This window comes from Eleutherodactylus coqui, chromosome 3 (genome assembly GCF_035609145.1).
Source record: "Eleutherodactylus coqui strain aEleCoq1 chromosome 3, aEleCoq1.hap1, whole genome shotgun sequence".
Classification (NCBI taxonomy): domain Eukaryota; kingdom Metazoa; phylum Chordata; class Amphibia; order Anura; family Eleutherodactylidae; genus Eleutherodactylus; species Eleutherodactylus coqui.
In genome coordinates, this window is record NC_089839.1 from 22,280,123 (window position 1) to 22,301,934 (window position 21,812).

Here is a 21,812-nt window from a genome sequence, read left to right on the forward strand (position 1 = left end):
AGACACGCGGCTCAAACAAATCAAAATCCATGTCAGAAATCCGCAGCAGCGGCGCAGATTAACATCTGCATCGAAAAATCCGGCAGTGATTTACCGTACGAACGTCGCTTAGTCTGTTTGCATTGCGAAATTCGCCCGGATTACGCATCAAATCCGTGCAAGTTTATTAGAATAATTGATATGCAGATTTTAATGTTTGGCACGAGCGGGTAAAACCTCCAATTTTCCCCCAAAAAATGTTAGCATAACTTTTTTTTAAGCATTTAAATATATACATAAATGTCCTGTTGGATTCTGTTCTGTTTAATTCCCTCTCGATTTGTTAGCCCAGACGTTCTTATGATAGAATATTCATGTTTTACTATATATATATTAGTTTTTATTCAGCATCCGAATATACTGTTAGCGCCCCCCATCCCGACTATTCTCTGATTGTCACCACTTTCTGTCCATTTTTTATTATAAGATACATTTCTATGATCCCTTTATATGTTTTATATTCTGTATATATGGATCCTGCTTATACAGTGATATGTTGCCCATCTCTACAAATGTGTTTAGGACTTTACTCTAGAGCAGCGGTTCCCAAACTGTGCACCGCGAAGCCCTTGGGGCTCCACAAGAGACAGGGGCTCCGAGAGAGTGTCTCCATGGTGCCGAACCTGTGGCACAGCTGCTCACCACAATGGGCCGCAATGGGGGCCGCCTATCACTGCCGGGGGCCGCCTATCACTGCCGGGGGCCGCCTATCACTGCCGGGGGCCGCAGTGGGGGCCGCCTATCACTGCCGGGGGCCGCAGTGGGGGCCGCCTATCACTGCCGGGGGCCGCAGTGGGGGCCGCCTATCACTGCCGGGGGCGGATTAGTTGTGGAATTTATGGTATCTATAGCAGCAAAGTGGATGAGATTTTGCAAATCTCATCCACACGCTGTGGAAACAATCTGCGCAAACCCGTGGGGACGCTGACATGAGGTGCTGGATTTAATTCCACAGCATGTTCATTTTTAGAGATGAGCGAACGTGCTCGGCCACGCCCCTTTTCCGCCCGAATACCGCGATTTCCGAGTACTTCCGTACTCGGGCGAAAAAATTCGGGGGGCGCCGTGGCGGCACGGGGGGTAGCAGTGGGGAGTGGGGGGGAGAGGGAGAGAGAGAGGGCTCCCCCCTGTTCCCCGCTGCTACCCCCCGCACCGCCATGCCTCTCCCCGCCCCCTGAATCTTTTCACCCGAGTACTGAAGTACTCGAAAATGGCGGTACTCGGGTGCGTAAGTACTCGAAACGAGTACGTTCGCTCATCTCTATTCATTTTAAATATAATGTATATTAATAGCCCATCCAGTGATCCTCCCTGTAATTTTTTTTAATGGCCCTGTCTTTTTTATAATGATGGAGGTAAAAATCATATGTTGTGATAAGCCACGCCCCTAACCCCTCCCCTGACCACACCTTTGGGGTTCCACAAAAACTTTTGCTTCAAAAAAGGCTCCATGGTTGAAAAAGTTTGGGAAGCCCTGATCTAGAGTATGATTGTATACTTAAAGGCCGCAGACTCAGCTCGGCTCGTGTTGGTCTGTGAGGCTGATGCTACGGTCCTCCGGCTCTATAGCTAACGGGCCGAGGGTAGACTCAGCTAGAAACAAAGGGTATAATACCCAAGCCCGGATGAGGCTTAGCCTGGGGATACGTGGTACTACACTTGGTGGCTGCTGACTCTCTAGTTTTACAATGCTGCTCGGACATCTTCGGATACCCCATATCGTGGGATTCTTCTGAGTGTCTCTTCTTATGACTCTTGAATGGTGAATTTTTTGTTTCTGATGACGTTGAATTAAGCAACAGAGAGGCGTTGACCCAATAATGATGAGAACCAGTGGAAACACATCTGGAAAATTGCACCAAAGATCATTCATACGGGCGTTCTCTTACAACTGTAAGATAGTGGAACGACACAAAGTAGCTGCAAGCTCCTTCCTAGAGGTTGTGAGAATCAAACGAGATCTCTGTTACACACTCTACATTTGGGGTTCTTGGATTGTCCCACCTTTTCCACTATGGGGGGACGATCCAGGACTTCTGTGCGTAGACCCCAATATTAAAGGGGGTATCGCCTTTGAGTGCGTATAGAACAGGAGGATATTGTATTAATCCATCATCCTGTGCATACTAGGGTCTTCGTATGTTCCAATAGAAGACCTGTTGGGGAACTAAGGTGGGTCTATGTTAAACACTGTGATGGTCCGCACCCTTCATTATATTATCAGTCATCTATGGATAAAAGCTACGTTTTAAGAATTGATTTAGTAAAAGAAAAAAAAACTATTACTACTGGGGCCAATATAGGGGTGAACTATTACTACTGGGGCCAATATAGGGGTGAACTATTACTACTGGGGCCAATATAGGGGTGAACTATTACTACTGGGGCCAATATAGGGGTGAACTATTACTACTGGGGCCAATATAGGGGTGAACTATTACTACTGGGGCCAATATAGGGGTGAACTATTACTACTGGGGCCAATATAGGGGTGAACTATTACTACTGGGGCCAATATAGGGGTGACCTATTACTACTGGGGCCAATATAGGGGTGACCTATTACTACTGGGGCCAATATAGGGGTGACCTATTACTACTGGGGCCAATATAGGGGTGACCTATTACTACTGGGGCCAATATAGGGGTGACCTATTACTACTGGGGCCAATATAGGGGTGACCTATTACTACTGGGGCCAATTTAGGGGTGACCTATTACTACTGGGGCCAATATAGGGGTGACCTATTACAACTGGGACCAATATAGGGTGACCTATTACTACTGGGACCAATATAGGGGTGACCTATTACTACTGGGGCCAATTTAGGGGTGACCTATTACTACTGGGGCCAATATAGGGGTGAACTATTACTACTGGGGCCAATATAGGGGTGACCTATTACTACTGGGGCCAATATAGGGGTGACCTATTACTACTGGGGCCAATATAGGGGTGACCTATTACTACTGGGGCCAATATAGGGGTGACCTATTACAACTGGGACCAATATAGGGGTGACCTATTACTACTGGGACCAATATAGGGGTGACCTATTACTACTGGGGCCAATTTAGGGGTGACCTATTACTACTGGGGCCAATATTGGGGTGAACTATTACTACTGGGGCCAATATAGGGGTGACCTATTACTACTGGGGCCAATATAGGGGTGACCTATTACTACTGGGGCCAATATAGGGGTGACCTATTACTACTGGGGCCAATATAGGGGTGAACTATTACTACTGGGGCCAATATAGGAGTGAACTATTACTACTGGGGCCAATATAGGAGTGAACTATTACTACTGGGGCCAATATAGGGGTGAACTATTACTACTGGGGCCAATATAGGGGTGAACTATTACAACTGGGGCCAATATAGGGGTGAACTATTACTACTGGGGCCAATATAGGAGTCACCTATTACTACCGGGGCCAATATAGGGGTGAACTATTACTACCGGGGCCAATATAGGGGTGAACTATTACTACCGGGGCCAATATAGGGGTGAACTATTACTACCGGGGCCAATATAGGGGTGAACTATTACTACCGGGGCCCATATAGGGGTGAACTATTACTACCGGGGCCCATATAGGGGTGAACTATTACTACCGGGGCCAATATAGGGGTGAACTATTACTACCGGGGCCAATATAGGGGTGAACTATTACTACTGGGGCCTATATAGGAGTCGCCTATTACTACTGGGGCCAATATAGGGGTGAACTATTACTACTGGGGCCAATGTAGGGGAGAACTGTTACTACTGGGGCCAATATAGGGGTGAAGTGTTACTACTGGGGCCAATATAGGAGTCACCTGTTACTACTGGGGCCAATATTGGGGATGAACTATTACTACTGGGGCCAATATAGGAGTCACCTATTACTACTGGGGCCAATATAGGAGTCACCTATTACTACTGGGGCCCATATAGGGGTGAACTATTACTACTGGGGCCAATATAGGAGTCACCTATTACTACTGGGGCCAATATAGGGGTGACCTATTACTACCGGGGCCAATATAGGGGTGAACTATTACTACCAGGGCCAATGTAGGGGAGAACTATTACTACCGGGGCCAATATAGGGGTGAAGTGTTACTACTGGGGCCAATATAGGAGTCACCTATTACTACTGGGGCCAATATAGTAGTCACCTATTACTACTGGGGCCAATATAGGAGTCACCTATTACTACTGGGGCCAATATAGGAGTCACCTATTACTACTGGGGCCAATATAGGGGATGAACTATTACTACTGGGGCCAATATAGGGGATGAACTATTACTACTGGGGCCAATATAGGGGATGAACTATTACTACTGGGGCCAATATAGGGGATGAACTATTACTACTGGGGCCAATATAGGGGATGAACTATTACTACTGGGGCCAATATTGGGGATGAACTATTACTATTGGGGCCAATATTGGGGATGAACTATTACTACTGGGGCCAATATAGGAGTCACCTATTACTACTGGGGCCAATATAGGAGTCACCTATTACTACTGGGGCCAATATAGGAGTCACCTATTACTACTGGGGCCAATATAGGAGTCACCTATTACTACTGGGGCCAATATAGGAGTCACCTATTACTACTGGGGCCAATATAGGAGTCACCTATTACTACTGGGGCCAATATAGGAGTCACCTATTACTACTGGGGCCAATATAGGAGTCACCTATTACTACTGGGGCCAATATAGGAGTCACCTATTACTACTGGGGCCAATAAAGGAGTCACCTGTATAAAGGGTCAAGCATTGATTTGAAGGAATGCTGCCATCCAATAGGTGGCGCTGCAGAGATATTATTCCATCTTCCTTATTTGCATACTACCCAGAGGAGCATGGATGGCCTCATAAGTCTCCTCACTCACCTTCTTGGTGCTCTCCCTAAGGAGTGATGTTACCCCTTCCTCAGGTAGGTGACACACCGGCCATCAACATGATGTAAACTATGATTCTTCACCCCAAGCACCTTCTTAAAATGCTCCATGGTCCGACTCTCGTGTCCGCTGTACCCACTTTAAGCGGTGTAGACGAGTCAGCATAGGCTCTTTGACTGCGATGCCCTGTGTGATCTGACATCTTTTTGTCATGGCCAGCGCACACATCAGTGAGTCACCCTGTCACCCCTTCACCGGTTGTCCTTTCTTGGTAGGTACTGACCACTACCTACCAGGAATACACCACAAGACCGGCCGTTCTGGAGATGGTCTGCCCCAGTCGTCTACACGTCACATTTTGGCCCTTGCCTCAGTCGCTCAGATCATTATGCTTGCCCATTTTTCCTGCTTCCAGTAAATCCCCTTCAATAATGGACTGATCGCTCGATCCCAAATGGGCGTGCGTGCGTGTGTGCGTGTGTGTGTGTGTGCGTGCGTGTGTGTGTGTGTGTATGTGTATGAACTGCCGGCAGTGAACATGGAAGCTCCCTTCCCCCGTATAGATTGGTTTGCAGCAGAGCGAGGCGGTGTCTGTTGTAGATGTCGCCGTACGGGATTGTTCTCCTTCTCACTGACAGCCTGCCCAATTAAGCTGTGATTGTTACGGTTGTCACAATGTGTCAGGCGCTGATAGAAACGTACGCGGAGCGGAGATGTCAACCTCTTCCTTAGAAGCCGCAGCTCTGCAGACAGCTTAATAGGACGGCCACCCATGCAGCGCTCACACACTGACGATATCCATCCTTGCTGGGATATATGGTGATATCTAAAGAGCATCATCATTTATATCATGTGAACGCTGCTCTGGAGTATAATACAGGATGTTACTCAGGATCACTACAGGATAAGTAATGTATGTACACAGTGACTCCACCAGCAGAATAGTGAGTGCAGCTCCGGAGTATAATACAGGATGTAACTCAGGATCAGTACAGGATAAGTAATGTATGTACACAGTGACTCCACCAGCAGAATAGTGAGCGCTGCTCTGCAGTATAATACAGGATGTAACTCAGGATCAGTACAGGATAAGTAATGTATGTACACAGTGACTCCACCAGCAGAATAGTGAATGCAGCTCTGGAGTATAATACAGGATGTAACCCAGGATCAGTACAGGATAAGTAATGTATGTACACAGTGACTCCAGCAGAATAGTGAGTGCAGCTCTGGAGTATAATACAGGATGTTACTCAGGATCACTACAGGATAAGTAATGTATGTACACAGTGACTCCACCAGCAGAATAGTGAGTGCTGCTCTGGAGTATAATACAGGATGTTACTCAGGATCACTACAGGATAAGTAATGTATGTACACAGTGACTCCACCAGCAGAATAGAGAGTGCTGCTCTGGAGTATAATACAGGATGTTACTCAGGATCACTACAGGATAAGTAATGTATGTACACAGTGACTCCACCAGCAGAATAGTGAGTACAGCTCTGGAGTATAATACAAGATGTAACTCAGGATCAGTACAGGATAAGTAATGTATGTACACAGTGACTCCACCAGCAGAATAGTGAGTGCAGCTCTGGAGTATAATACAGGATGTAACTCAGGATCAGTACAGGATAAGTAATGTATGTACACAGTGACTCCACCAGCAGAATAGTGAGCGCTGCTCTGCAGTATAATACAGGATGTAACTCAGGATCAGTACAGGATAAGTAATGTATGTACACAGTGACTCCACCAGCAGAATAGTGAGTGCAGCTCTGGAGTATAATACAGGATGTAACTCAGGGTCAGTACAGGATAAGTAATGTATGTACACAGTGACTCCACCAGCAGAATAGTGAGTGCTGCTCTGGAGTATAATACAGGATGTTACTCAGGATCACTACAGGATAAGTAATGTATGTACACAGTGACTCCACCAGCAGAATAGTGAGTACAGCTCTGGAGTATAATACAAGATGTAACTCAGGATCAGTACAGGATAAGTAATGTATGTACACAGTGACTCCACCAGCAGAATAGTGAGTGCAGCTCTGGAGTATAATACAGGATGTAACTCAGGATCCGTACAGGATAAGTAATGTATGTACACCGTGACTCCACCAGCAGAATAGTGAGTGCAGCTCTGGAGTATAATAAAGGATGTAACTCAGGATCAGTATAGGATAAGTAATGTATGTATACAGTGACTCCACCAGCAGAATAGTGAGTGCAGCTGTAACTCAGGATAAGTAAGCAGTGTATTTACAAAGTTATCTGGAGGTGATTTCTGTTGTTTGGTTGAGTCCATTGCCTTTATTTGCTGCTCTGGAGAGTACAACCTTGAAGTTAATCTTCCTGTAGTACTTCTGTATATAAATGTCCTCTTACCTCCATACTGTTTATATTCTTGTAGGAGGATCCCTCTCTCTCCCCTTTTTTCTCCTCTCCGGTTCTCCTGACCTTTGTTTTGTGCCTTTGTGTTATTTTTGGATTGAGTTTGTGTTTGCTGAGCCCGGAGCCGCTCGTCGCTCAGGTAGCTCCAGGTTTTTTCCCCCTGCGGACTGCACTCCATATTACAATCTAATTCCGTGTCCGTGTCGCGCACGCCTGAGCCCTTAATTTGTAGATTTCAATGCAGTTTGTTTCGTGGCGTTTTTTTCCCCCGTAATCCACGGTGAATGTAATGAGCTGTGCGCTTCGGGGACACGGCTTTGCTTCACCAATTAGAACAAGTGGTTACTGAGAGAGTGTGTTTTAAATAAAACATGGCATCTGTGAGTGCCACCGCCGGCCCCTGGAGAACGGAGGCAGCAGATACTTTAACCCTTCCCATCCCACACGAGTGATAGAGGGGACACTCTTATCAACCAGGGAAATAATACAGGCTGAGTCAATACCGAAAGACGTGTCTGAGATTCCCAGTGTCGCCCCTAAACACATCATGTGTACAATAAAGCCCGGAGCGTGGGGGAATAAACACTGTAGGAATCCCTGTTAAATCTGACAATCCACTAAATGTGTTCTATATAGAGGTAGTATTATAGTAGTTGTGTGCTTATACTATAATACTGCCCCCTATGTGCAAAAATATAACTGCACACATCTTCACAATGTACACAAAATAGCAATGAAAAGTGTCCTTATTTTATAAAACAGCATGAAATCCATTAAACACCAGAGACCTACTAATGATGTCTGAAACCAAGAAAAAATATGAGCAGCCTAATAATAGTTATATTCTTGTACATAGGGGGCAGTATTATAATAGTTATATTCTTGTACATAGGGGGCAGTATTATAGTAGTTATATTCTTGTACATAGGGGGCAGTATTATAGTAGTTATATTCTTGTACATAGGAGGCAGTATTATAGTAGTTATATTCTTGTACATAGGGGGCAGTATTATAGTAGTTATATTCTTGTACATAGGGGCAGTATTATAGTAGTTATATTCTTGTACACAGGGGCAGTATTATAGTAGTTATATTCTGGTACATAGGGGACAGTATTATAGTAGTTATATTCTTGTACATAGGGGCAGTATTATAGTAGTTATATTCTTGTACATAGGAGGCAGTATTATAGTAGTTATATTCGTGTACATAGGGAGCAGTATTATAGTAGTTATATTCTTGTACATAGGGAGCAGTATTATAGTAGTTATATTCTTGTACATAGGGGACAGTATTATAGTAGTTATATTCTTGTACATAGGGGGCAGTATTATAGTAGTTATATTCTTGTACATAGGGGGCAGTATTATAGTAGTTATATTCTTGTACATAGGAGGCAGTATTATAGTAGTTATATTCTTGTACATAGGGGGCAGTATTATAGTAGTTATATTCTTGTACATAGGAGGCAGTATTATAGTAGTTATATTCCTGTACATAGGAGGCAGTATTATAGTAGTTATATTCTTGTTCCTAGGGTGCAGTATTATAGTAGTTATATTCTTGTACATAGGAGGCAGTATTATAGTAGTTATATTCTTGTACATAGGAGGCAGTATTATAGTAGTTATATTCTTGTATATAGGGGTAGTATTATAGTAGTTATATTCTTGTACATAGGGGGCAGTATTATAGTAGTTATGTTCTTGTACATAGGGGGCAGTATTATAGTAGTTAGATTCTTGTACATAGGGGGCAGTATTATAGTAGTTATATTCTTGCACATAGGGGCAGTATTATAGTAGTTATATTCTTGTATATAGGGGTAGTATTATAGTAGTTATATTCTTGTACATAGGGGGCAGTATTATAGTAGTTATGTTCTTGTACATAGGGGGCAGTATTATAGTAGTTAGATTCTTGTACATAGGGGGCAGTATTATAGTAGTTAGATTCTTGTACATAGGGGGCAGTATTATAGTAGTTCTATTCTTGTACATAGGGGGCAGTATTATAGTAGTTATATTCTTGTACACAGAGCCGGTATTATAGTAGTTATATTCTTGTACATGGGGGGCAGTATTATAGTAGTTATAGTCTTATAAACAGGGGGCAGTATTAACCTGGTGATACCAGATGATTCCTCGTATCTCCATATGCTCTGTGTTCTCCTCCCACTGCTGTTGTCGTTGTCTGCAGCTTGTTGTAATATTTATTAGCGACGGACAAGATTGATAAGATAACTTGGGGGTCCTAATTTTCTCTTCTTCTTTCTCGCTGCTCATCACGATGACTGATGGCGGCATCGGAAGTCATTAAGTTGCACTCTCAGGCTTCGCTCCTAGTTGCAATTTTAATACATTCGATTTTTTTTTTTTAGATTTTTTTTTTTCTCTACTTGTATAATTATGCCGCTCCTTACAGCAAACCTGGAACTAGTCCATGGATGATTACTGGGGAATATGCGAGTGCAATGACCTCGGCGACCATCTGGTAAGGAATATGGGACTCCAGGCCCAATATGTCATAAATCACTGCATCGCCTTCGCCCTTCCTTGTGGCTGACAGCGTTTGACTTCCAAGTGTCCAGAACAATCAAAGAAACACGGAAAATACAACTTTAAGAAAGAAACTGCAGGTCGGAGCTTTGGAAGTGAATGGATCTAAGCTGCAATACCTCATGTAGCCACAGGTCAGGGGTAGCACTGTGTTTGAAAGAAAAATGCCAACTTTTAAAAAATTTCGACACACCGTTTATTATCTATAAAGTTTTTAATATAAGAACATCTTTCTTTCTTTAACAGCCTTTTACGCTGCACTGGTATCGCTACTACAGTATGTGCTTGCAGTACTTGTGCGGGTGTGCAGTGTTAAAAGGGGAAATCTTCCTCTCCGTCACCTCCCAGCAACCTGTAGCCCCTCTGTAGCTCTTCCTGGAAATGACCAGAGATCTATGGAGAGAGGAGAGGGGTTGCTCCTGTAGCGCTTCCTGGAAGTGACCACAGATCTATGGAGGGAGGAGGGGGATGCTGCTGCATTAACTCTCTGGTATATGTCTGCATCACGCTGCAGCTTATCTCCCGGACACTACAGAGACATGGTAGGCAATAGCTGCAGACAGCGCTGCCAAAATAACTGGAACTGAATGGAAGTAATCTGAAAGCTATAGAAGTCAATGGAGAAAGAATCCTGAACGGTTAATTCAATCTTGCTGCTCCAGAAATGTTACATAGAGACTGATTGCCCTAATGGAGTCCTAACGCAGGTGTCAAGGAGCCCTTAGTAGGGAGTCCTCTGGCTTTCTGTCTTGATAGACACAAGCCTGTCGGTGGTCCCCTTTAATGATGTGTCAGATACACTATAGATGCGGGACCAAGGAGATCCCTTCATACTGTGCATCTACCCCTCTGCCGGAGCTCTGCGGGCGGACGGTGCAAGAATGAAGACCCCTTCAGTTTGTGCTCTCGCCAAGGTTTCCTTATCTTGCTCGGTCTGTCTCCCTGTGTCGGTCCCTTATTGCCCCATCTGTCTCCTCTATATTAGGCAGCACAGTGTCCTAGTTATATCACATATCCAGTTGCCAGCAATTAATCCCTGATCCGGGGGGGAAGAAAGCAAATACCTATAAAAAATCTCCTTAGAGCGCTGCAAAGTTCTTGGAATCCATCTATCCGTTTCATCTGTCCGTATCCACACTTTTCTACCAAAAGTAGTTGGACCCCCTATCAGAATGGATTGTATTTTATTAGCATGTCACGTGTCATAAATCATGCTACATACAATGCCGACCCGTGGAGGTGTCAGCCGCAGTTTGTGACGGGTATTGCACGCTATTGGATATGCGGGTTATACTGCTGCACACAAGCCGTCCATCATGAAGCGCAAAGCATCATCCAGTCTACAATGGGGCAAGGAGCGTCATCACTGGGGAGTTGATCAATGGAAGAATAGTCTATGGAGTGATGGATCACACTACTCCATCTTCCCACCAGGTGGCGGTACCTGGGTGTGGAGGATCCTGGGGGACACCTTCTGTCTGAGTGTTATGTCCCAACATTTAAGTACGGCGGAGGTTCCGTTATGGTGTGGGATGTGTACCGTGGCATGGTTTCGGTTCATTGGTTGTGGTGACAAGAACCATAAACATGGAAGTGAACCCTGACCTTCTAGACAATAATGGGCTGCAGACAATGTGACAATACTCTGGGAATGGTCGGCCATACTTCCAACGAGACGACGCACCTTGTCACAAATGCAATGCTGCTTGAGGATATGGATGTTCCACGATTGGACCGGCTGCACAGAATCCCAACCTGAACCCTAATGAACATCTCTGGGAGGAACTAGAACGTCGGGTCAGGAAATATTAAGTGTCCATCTTCTTTGAGAGAACAGACCAGATGTTTGCAGGATGAATGGAGGGAAATACCAACTGATGTGTATCCGATGTTAGTAGAAAGTATCCCCAGAGAGTATCTAATGTCATTAGGAATAAAGGAGCCCCACTAAGGATTTACGTATGGAAATGAATACTACTTGGGATTGTGTCTCCGGAGTCCAACTACTTTTGGTAGGACAGTGTATCTGTACTCTTCTATTTCTTGTTCCTGCTTCATCTCATTGACACCTCCTTTAGTATTTGCTCAGTAATAGCTGAGCGCCCGCTGGTCAGTATCTCTGGCGCGGCTCTTCTGTAGCGGTGATCAGCGCTGAGCGGTTTGTGTGCGGCAGATGATGACCGATGGTTATTTTGTTGGATGGCGGCCGGACCCTCCATATTAATTTGTATCCCTTCTCCGGCTTGATTAGCATCATCACCATCCTCGCCGTCCTCCGTGACGCGTCCCGTTAGCTGTAATATACGCAGGATCTCCGAATGAATTTGTCAAGAGCTTTATGGTTTCTTGATCTATGGGACAACATTAATCCCGCCGCCGTGATATTAAGCCATTCATCATCTCCCTTCAAATTAAGGCTGACATGCCATCACCGCATGCCTTCTTGTCATTGCCTGCGACCGTAACAGTCAGCCCCCCCCATAGAAGCAGGAGATAAATATTACATTGTAGGCAGTTTGTCGGGGGGGGGGGCGTCATACAGGAGGTGCAGAAGTTTGGCGCTCAAGGCGCATAGATGCGAATCCCAAGATAAGTGATACCGGCTATGTGGATATTTAGTGGAGGCCGACCTTTAAAGGAACGCTCCACCTCTGATCAGAGAGAGGTCAGTGATGTAAAGTCATGTCAATCAGGTCTGATATTGTAAAATCTGAGTGTAAAAATAGTATTTTAGCTCCATCCTAGTAAATATTAGTGTTACCTGCAATATTTGATTGTTTTACTTCTTGGATGGGGCTTAGATGGCACGTGACAGGGCGGGGCGTGTGTGGCACGTGACAGGGCGGGGCGTGTGTGGCACGTGGCAGGGCGTAGATGGCCTGTGGCAGGGCGTAGATGGCGAGGGGCGTGTCTTAGGTGGCACGTGGCAGGGCGGGGCTTGGATGGCACGTGGCAGGGCGGGGCTTGGATGGCACGTGGCAGGGCGGGGCTTGGATGGCACGTGGCAGGGCGGGGCGTAGGTGGCACGTGACAGGGCGGGGTATAGATGGAGAGGGGCGTGTCTTAGGTGGCACGTGGGAGGGCTGGGCGTAGATGGCACGTGGGAGGGCTGGGCGTAGATGGCACGTGGGAGGGCTGGGCGTAGATGGCACGTGGGATGGGCTGGGCGTAGATGGCACGTGGGATGGGCGGGGCGTAGATGGCACGTGGGCGGGGTGTAGATGGCACGTGGCGAGGGGCGGGGCGTAGATGGCACGTGGCGAGGGGCGGGGCGTAGATGGCACATGAGAATGGAATCTGGTACGTATTTGCTAACATAGGAAAATGGTTATCAGAGTAACGACTACAAGCGGCTGTAACGGGAACCATACACGAGGGTGAGCTCGCACAGCACAATGATTTTTTCCGTGTGGATTTGCGCCATTTTGCCACCGCTATGCACTTCAATGTCTGCGGATGTGGATTTAGCCCTTTTTAATGTGCAGAATTTCTAGCACGTAAGTGGCTTTAAAAGTGACGTCACTACTTTTTCTTATTGTCTTAGTTTTGATGCGGATGTTGCTGCTTATTTTCCGTTGTGGAAATCCCACCCCAGTTTCCACTCTGTAGTGCGTCCGCAGGGGCCGATGATGCGTGGAAAGTCTGCAGCATTTACAGTACAAGCCATGTGAAGGAGACTTAAAAAGTGTCCTCCGGATGGTGCCGCAGGACTGACCTACGGTGCGGGTTTGAAATTCGCAGTATGTCCGTTTTATGCTGTGTGTTTCTGATGCGGATTACACCTCTTCAAATAAGGCCGTGAAATCGGCGTCCAAGTCCTCAGCGGTTGCAACAGATTTTGCGCTGTGGTTTTGGTGCCCGTTCTGTATGTGCTTTCTTCATTTTTCTTGCCCAGATGTAGGACTTTCCCCCTGTTAAATACCGTCCTGTTAGTCGCCGGCTTCTCTAGATCTTTTTGAATACTTCTTCAAATATCTCACATGAATATGAACCCCATGCTTTTAAATCGAATCGTACCCATGAGCGATTTTTTTTTTTTTTTTTTTTTTTTTTTTTCCCCGCACCACTTTCCTCGGAAGCATCGCCCATTGTTTTCAGTGGGACAGTAATACGTGTGACACGGCGTGCGATGGGAGATTTCCCATTAACCAAATGTAAGGGACACTTGCCGATCTTCTGACACGGTTGAAAGCCCTCGCCGGAGGATCGCTACTTCGCTGAAGGGAGGGAAGGTGTTTTTGCACGAAAAACTCCTTGCAGTTGCCCGGCCCAGTATCGCGCTCGCCGTGTGCACGTAGCCAAGAAATGGCTGCAGGAATCCATGATTTTCTGCCGCCTATCGTGTTGCAAATCCGCATGTGGAATTCCCGCTGCGATGCGCACGTTGAGGAGGGACGTCATCGATGAGCAGCTTTCATTTTTTTTCAAACTGATGCACCCCTTCAGGCTGTCTTTATACGTGCGATGTCAGTCCAATAAGCGCGGCGCCATATCGCAGCGGCAGACCGGCGGATTGTTCCTCAGACTGTGATGAGTTTTGCACCGCATTGCTGAATGTGCCGTTTTCAGGTGCATTAAAATTGGATATTTCAATAGTAAAAATGAGCTAATTCGCATCCCACTTGCATGAAGCTAACATTACCATGCGAGCGCCATGCAAAATATATATTTTTTCGCTCTCGTAGGAAATAATATAGAAAACTCGCAGTATTGCATCTCACAGCATCGCTGCAGCGGAAAACTTGCCTATGTCAATAAGCCCGTATAAATGATGGGTTCTTCCCGCGTACAATATCTGCGCGTCTCACTATGCACAAAAATTGTGCGTGAAAATACGCCCTTAAGGGGTGGAGTCCGACACATGTTGGTTGATTATGGAAAAAGGTCCGCCGCGGAGAGAATAACCACAAATCAAAGCTTAATATGTACGTTTAGCAGCTTCCAGTGAAGTGCAGCCATCTAGGGACCAGAATGGGCATTAACCCTTTCACCATGCTGGTGCCGGGCTATGCCAGCGCTATATAAATAACAGGAAATCTATAATGACCCACTACAACTTATAAACACTAGGTCGCCCTCAGTGAGTGTGTTACGTGCTGCGCTAATTCATTCTTCCTCCAGGCAGTGCCCTCTAATGGCCAGAAGCAGCATGGCAGAGTCCATTCAGCTTAGTAAAGTTGGACTTTATTCGCATAATTCTGCAATAATGATGAAAATGGCGCCTGACACGTAATAAATACATTCCGCCCTACACCTCTGATATACACCTAGTCATTGACTGTTGCAGTACGCCAATACTCTGCTGCAAGGAAGAGTCTGTTTAATAAAGGGGCGCAACAGAAGCGGAGTTCAATTCTTCATTGTTTTTAGCATGTTTGCTTACTGTCAGTAAAGAGAATCATTTTTAGCCAAAAACCTGTGAGAATCGCCCGATTTGGCAGTTTTCAGCCTTCGCTACAATTGGGTCCAGTCCAGACAGTGATACATTGTAACAAACCATCAGAACAGCGGAGAGATGTGTGCTGCAGGTGTGCCGGATTGTCTACACTAGATACAGTTGTAACAAGGACTCCACTTTGAGAAGTATTAATTGTGTCAGGGACAGATTTTCAGCCTTTGGATATGAACAGTGATTCCATTCACTGACATCCAGCAGAGGTCTTGAAAACCGGTGAGGAAATGTAACACAAATAACGTTAGAAAGTTGCATTGTACATAAAAGCTGCTGCCCAAGGCTGGCACTTGGAGTGGACGGTGTGATGGAATGACGGGTCCGGCGCCGTATTACAGCTGCTGAACCGCAGTCCTAAGTGACTAGTGCCCCTCCCTCCAGGATATTTGTCATCGGGAGCGAAGGATTCCTGTTCTCACCGTTTTCCGTCTATTAGCGCCCGACTATGGAATGGAATGACATCGGCCATCTGCTATATGTTGTACCAATCCCACGGTTGGCTCCAAAACAAGTGAGAAATCGCACTTCTTGTTTCCTCGTGTCTCAAAAGCTGTAGTGTTTGTGTGAAGCCGCTACCCGACCGTTGTAATTAATTACGGCAGAATTAGGGAAGGTGTAATAATTACATTACACATCATATCTTGGGGACTTACAGTATGGAATGTGCTCGTGTAATGTTCACAGCGCCATAAATGGAACAGCGCACGCGGCGCCTCCTACGCCATCTCAGCAGACACTTTAACGGGTACAGGAGTAGTAGTTTAAAAACAGAACTTCCTAACCATTCATCCACCCGTGGAACACGAAATGTACCCACCGTGTCCAGCATGTTGACTAGTCTGCTCAGCTGAATGTGTCCAGCACACTTACCCATCTGTCAAATCCACGGTAGCCAGCACATTCACCCATATGCTCCGCTAACCGTGTCCAGCGCCTTTACCCATCTGTCCAACTGAGCATGTCGGCACATTTACTCAGCTGTCAAACCCCACCATGTCCGGCGGGTTGGGCTGTCTGCCCAAGCTCGCCGCGTCCGGCGGGTTGGGCCGCCTGCCCAGGCTCGCCGCGTCCGGCGGGTTGGGCCGCCTGCCCAGGCTCGCCGCGTCCGGCGGGTTGGGCCGCCCGCCCAGGCTCGCCACGTCCGGCGGGTTGGGCCGCCCGCCCAGGCTCGCCGCGTCCGGCGGGTTGGGCCGCCCGCCCAGGCTCGCCGCGTCCGGCGGGTTGGGCCGCCCGCCCAGGCTCGCCGCGTCCGGCGGGTTGGGCCGCCCGCCCAGGCTCGCCGCGTCCGGCGGGTTGGGCCGCCCGCCCAGGCTCGCCGCGTCCGGCGGGTTGGGCCGCCCGCCCAGGCTCGCCGCGTCCGGCGGGTTGGGCCGCCCGCCCAGGCTCGCCGCGTCCGGCGGGCTGGGCCGCCCGCCCAGGCTCGCCGCGTCCGGCGGGCTGGGCCGCCCGCCCAGGCTCGCCGCGTCCGGCGGGCTGGGCCGCCTGCCCAACTTCACTTCTGGGGTCAGTAGTAGTATGTCTCCACTTGTTGTACCTGCTTTTGTCTTATTCTGTTGATGCTCTTGTCATACGAAGCCCTGGAATCCTTACCACTTAGAGATAAATCCTGTTGCACCAGTGTGGATCCCCAGAGATCCTTCCGCTCTGGAGTAAGGAAAACACACCATGTAGATGTATACCGTAACTCTCATTGGACGGTTCTACGTGTGTTGTCCTCCTGACGAGTTTTGACTTCATCACTTGGCTTTTTATTCCATAGTATTGGATTTGCTGCCTTTTAGTGCAGAGCGTTTACTTGGAGTTGAAATGTCGGCCTGGCCTCACTGTAACCCGTAACCGCTACACAATCAATTCTGTGGATTTCCACTTTTAAAGCATTAACACAATTCAGTCCAGTAGCTGGCCGAGCACAGAAATAACCCGCCGATACAGCATGCGCCGCTTATACAGACCGGGGAAGAAGCTGACCGCAGTCTGACATGGGAAGAGAAAGCAAGACAAAGCCTTGTATCTATAGACCATATATCTGCATCGTATGTAGAGGAATCAACCTGGACAGATTCACAGTTCTGTTCATAAGGGGCAGTATTATAGTAGTCGTATGCTTGTACATAGGAGGCAGTATTATAGTAGTCGTATTCTTGTACATGGGGGGTGGGGGTAGCTTGTAAATTATCGTACATAGAGGGCAGTATTAGGGGAATTACACTCTTATACATAGGGGGCAGTATTATAGTAGTTATATTCTTGTACATAGGGGGCAGTATTATAGTAGTTATATTCTTGTACATAGGGGACAGTATTATAGTAGTTATATTCTTGTACATAGGGGGCAGTATTATAGTAGTTATATTCTTGTACATAGGGGGCAGTATTATAGTAGTTATATTCTTGTACATAGGGGACAGTATTATAGTAGTTATATTCTTGTACGTAGGAGCAGTGTTATAGTAGTTATATTCTTGTACATAGGGGGCAGTATTATAGTAGTTATATTCTTGTACATAGGGGGCAGTATTATAGTAGTTATATTCTTGTATATAGGGGGCAGTATTATAGTAGTTATATTCTTGTACATAGGGGGCAGTATTATAGTAGTTATATTCTTGTACATAGGGGGCAGTATTATAGTAATTATATTCTTGTACATAGGAGCAGTATTATAGTAGTTATATTCTTGTATATAGGGGGCAGTATTATAGTAGTTATATTCTTGTATATAGGGGGCAGTATTATAGCAGTTATATTCTTGTACATAGGGGGCAGTATTATAGTAGTTATATTCTTGTACATAGGAGGCAGTATTATAGTAGTTATATTCTTGTACATAGGGGGCAGTATTATAGTAGTTATATTCTTGTACATAGGAAGCAGTGTTATAGTAGATGTATTCTTGTACCTAGGAGCAGTATTATAGTAGTTATATTCTTGTACATAGGGGGCAGTATTATAGTAGTTATATTCTTGTACATAGGAAGCAGTGTTATAGTAGATGTATTCTTGTACATAGGGGGCAGTATTATAGTAGTTATATTCTTGTACATAGGGGGCAGTATTATAGTAGTTATATTCTTGCACATAGGAGCAGTATTATAGTAGTTATATTCTTGTACATAGAGAGCAGTATTATAGTAGTTATATTCTTGTACATAGGAGCAGTATTATAGTAGTTATATTCTTGTACATAGGGGGCAGTATTATAGTAGTTATATTCTTGTACATAGGGGCAGTATTATAGTAGTTATATTCTTGTACATAGGGGGCAGTATTATAGTAGTCATATTGTTGTTTATGTACCTGGATGTTGGTTGTGTTTCCTATCCCAGAAAGGGTATTGTAGACTAAAAATGTTTTATCCTGTGGCGATTGTACCTTGAGGGGTGACTGTAGTCCCTTCAGGATCAGTTTGGTGGAATAAGTGCATTGTGGCAGCGTGATGGTAACTAAATCTAATTCACATAATTTTTTCCTGTTACTTCCAAAACTGTCTAAAGTGAACATTTAGTTTAATTAATGTTCTCGGATAAAGTGAAGGTCTGAAGTCGAAATCTGGGCGAGCTCCGAGTACACATTTTTTATATTATTACAGGAATATTCCAGTTCTCTTTTTCCCTCTTGTGGCCAAACTGAGATCTGCACCTCATCTCGGCGTACAGACAATGTAGTAGATGTTCCCTGCCGTTCGATGGTCAGGAAGTGTCTCTCCTTTGGGAGAGAACTTGGAACGTATGTGTAGACTTATAAAGTCACTCATGATCCTCTGGGAAATATGTAGATAGGAAGATTGCCTCTACATCGCCACCTATTGGAAGGCAGCATTCATGCAAGTCGGTGTCAAACCTTTTAGGCTCGTTAGAAGGTGTGACGTTAAATTTCAGGAGTGCCGCCTTCCTGTAGGTGGCGATGTAGAGGGATTGTTCCATCTTCCCATCTGCAGTCCTGTGCAACACCTCAGATAACACAAAGTAATAAGTCTGTGATGTAGTAGATGTGACCTGCAGTCCCATGTAACACCACCGATAACAGTGTTTCTCATTACCTGTGAGTTACCTTGTGTATCCTTTGCTTTCCTTCCTTTGTACCCGTCTTTAATCCCAGCGTGGTGCTTCTTGTTCCAGACGCTTTTAGAGCGCTGTTCAATATTCGGTTCCTTGATGAAGGCGCGTTCCTTGTATCTCTGCTGCCCCCTGCTGGTCTTCCTCTGCTGTAATATTGTATGAAGATTTTGTTTTGTTCTTTTCCTGACAACTCTTCATTAGCAATCGATCTTGATGCACGGTCATGTGACGGACTGCGACACCGCATAGAATAGGTAATACCGTCCTCCATGCGTATCATGGAGGTATAGCATACGGCACAGGTTCCCTACCCCCTCGGCTCCACTCACATCCTGCATACGAGGCAACATGGCCAGCGGTGCAGCAACACAGACAGATGGGGAGAGCGGAGGTTATCCTCTTCTTCATCACCTTCTAGACGGCCCAAGATGGCATGGTCTCCGATCAGCTTCTGGTCGGACATGCTCTCTCTATTCAAGATTAGTTGCTCCCCAGCATTTCACGTAGCATCCTTAAAGGGATATTCCCATTCTGCTCTTCATAGCCGAGATGGCAAACTGCAGCCGGAGCCTACGGAAAGGGCGTCTTTCAACATCGGAACTGTACAGCCTTAAAACATAATGTCTTTAGACGTCAGTGGATTGGAAAGGGTTAAAATGTGTAAGGGGGCAGACGTCCCGAACCGTCAGAGGTTGCCGCACTCTTACAGCAGTTTAGCCTTTACTAGATGGATTGCACACAGCTTTGGATGTGACTGGAGCATCGAAAAGTGCCTTCACACCTGCGCCCGGTTTCCTGCTCTGTTCGTATCTGGACGGAACCAAACCGCGCCGAATGGACCCCACCGACTATCATGGGGTCTCTTCGGTTTCCACTCAGCTGGCCGGCTTTTAGACGGTAGACAGAGTGCTGCGAGCAGCGCAGCTTCTTCTAGTATTTTGAGGTGGAACCTCAAACCGGAGATTCCAACGCAGATGTGAAACCTGAATGAGGCCGGCTGCACACCAACAGATTTGTGTTGTGGAATCCGCGGTTGGCGTCCGCAGCAAATATCGTTTGCAACATGCCATGTAAAGGCGCTTCATCTTGCACGCTTGCGGAAACTAATCGCGATTTCCAAGAGCGGAGGAAAAATTGCAGCATGTTCTTCTCTTAGTGCAAATCCGGACGGATGGCTTCCATTGTAGTCAGTGGAAGGCATCTGAACCAAAGCCCGTCCGCAGTTGACAGTGCAGATAGGTCGTGGGTTCCCGCGGCATCACCTGGCACGGTGCGGGCAAAGTAAGCAATCTGCACTGCGTATGTCCGACGACGGCTCGCTGCAGCCGTCCGCAATACAGATACAGACAAGAGGCAGGTACCCGCATACGCCGGCTGCGGTCAGGGCCGGATTGCGCTGCGGGCTCCTGCATGCAGAATCCGACCCGATCGTGGAGATTTATGTGATATTAGAGCGAAGATGTTATATGAAATAAATGGAAGCCCCGAGCAATGAGCTCGGCCGGAGTCACAGAAGTGTTACAGGCTTTTCTAGGCACCCTTAATACAAACACGGGTCTGCAGCCCTGACCTCGGAGCGTCCTACAATGCCTGAACGTGGGTTAGTCGATCCGCAGTCCGGCGGACACTCTGCCTATTATGGCAGCATAAATGTACATGGGTTAAAATGGCCCTAAAGGGGTTGACCAGCTATTAGATAGGTCACCAATAGTAGATCGACGAGGGTCCATTGCCCAGGACCCCCTCTGATCAGGCATTTGCCAGGCAGGTGTGTTTGGCGTTGACGTCATCACACTGACCTGCAGATTTAATTTAACATATTTATTACCCCCGCTGAATGCCATTTAAAGGGGAAAACCGAACACACCCGAATTGTGGATTTTTGTTAATCTTGCTTCTAGAAAAGATGAGATAAAAAGTGATGAAAATGGTTTATATCCCCAAAAGAGAGCTAAGGCCCATTTAGACGCAACAATTACCGCTCATAAGCGATTCTCATTGTGTGTAACTGCACTGACATCCTGCAGTTTCCGTTAAGCCGTCACCCATCGTTGCTGAAGGACAACAATCAGCTCTATCAGGAGTTCATAGAGAGATACAAATGATACTATTGTTTCAGCTGGATCCCGCTCCCTGAACATGGGTGGGGTATGAAGAACAGAGCGGTCCATATGTGTTCTGCATACCCCGCTTAGAGCGCTCAGCTGTATAACAGCCGGGCGCTCCGAGCAGAGAACAGCTGGATGCAGAAGACAAGCGGCCCTGCTCGAAGAGCAAAGTCATCGCTCAACATTCCGTACGACAACGGAAAGTTATGGCTCTAGGAATGGGGCGATGAAAAACCAGTTGGCCACTGAGGCTCCATCAGTGAGGGGTTAAAGCCCTGAGAGACGAG

The 21,812-nt window shown here is 46.4% G+C and overlaps 1 protein-coding gene across 1 annotated transcript in view; it reads left to right on the plus strand.

The window, feature by feature from the left end:
- Nucleotides 1-21,812, plus strand: part of ZFAND3 (zinc finger AN1-type containing 3) — a 156,107-nt gene that overhangs the window by 61,057 nt on the left and 73,238 nt on the right. The window lies entirely within an intron of this gene.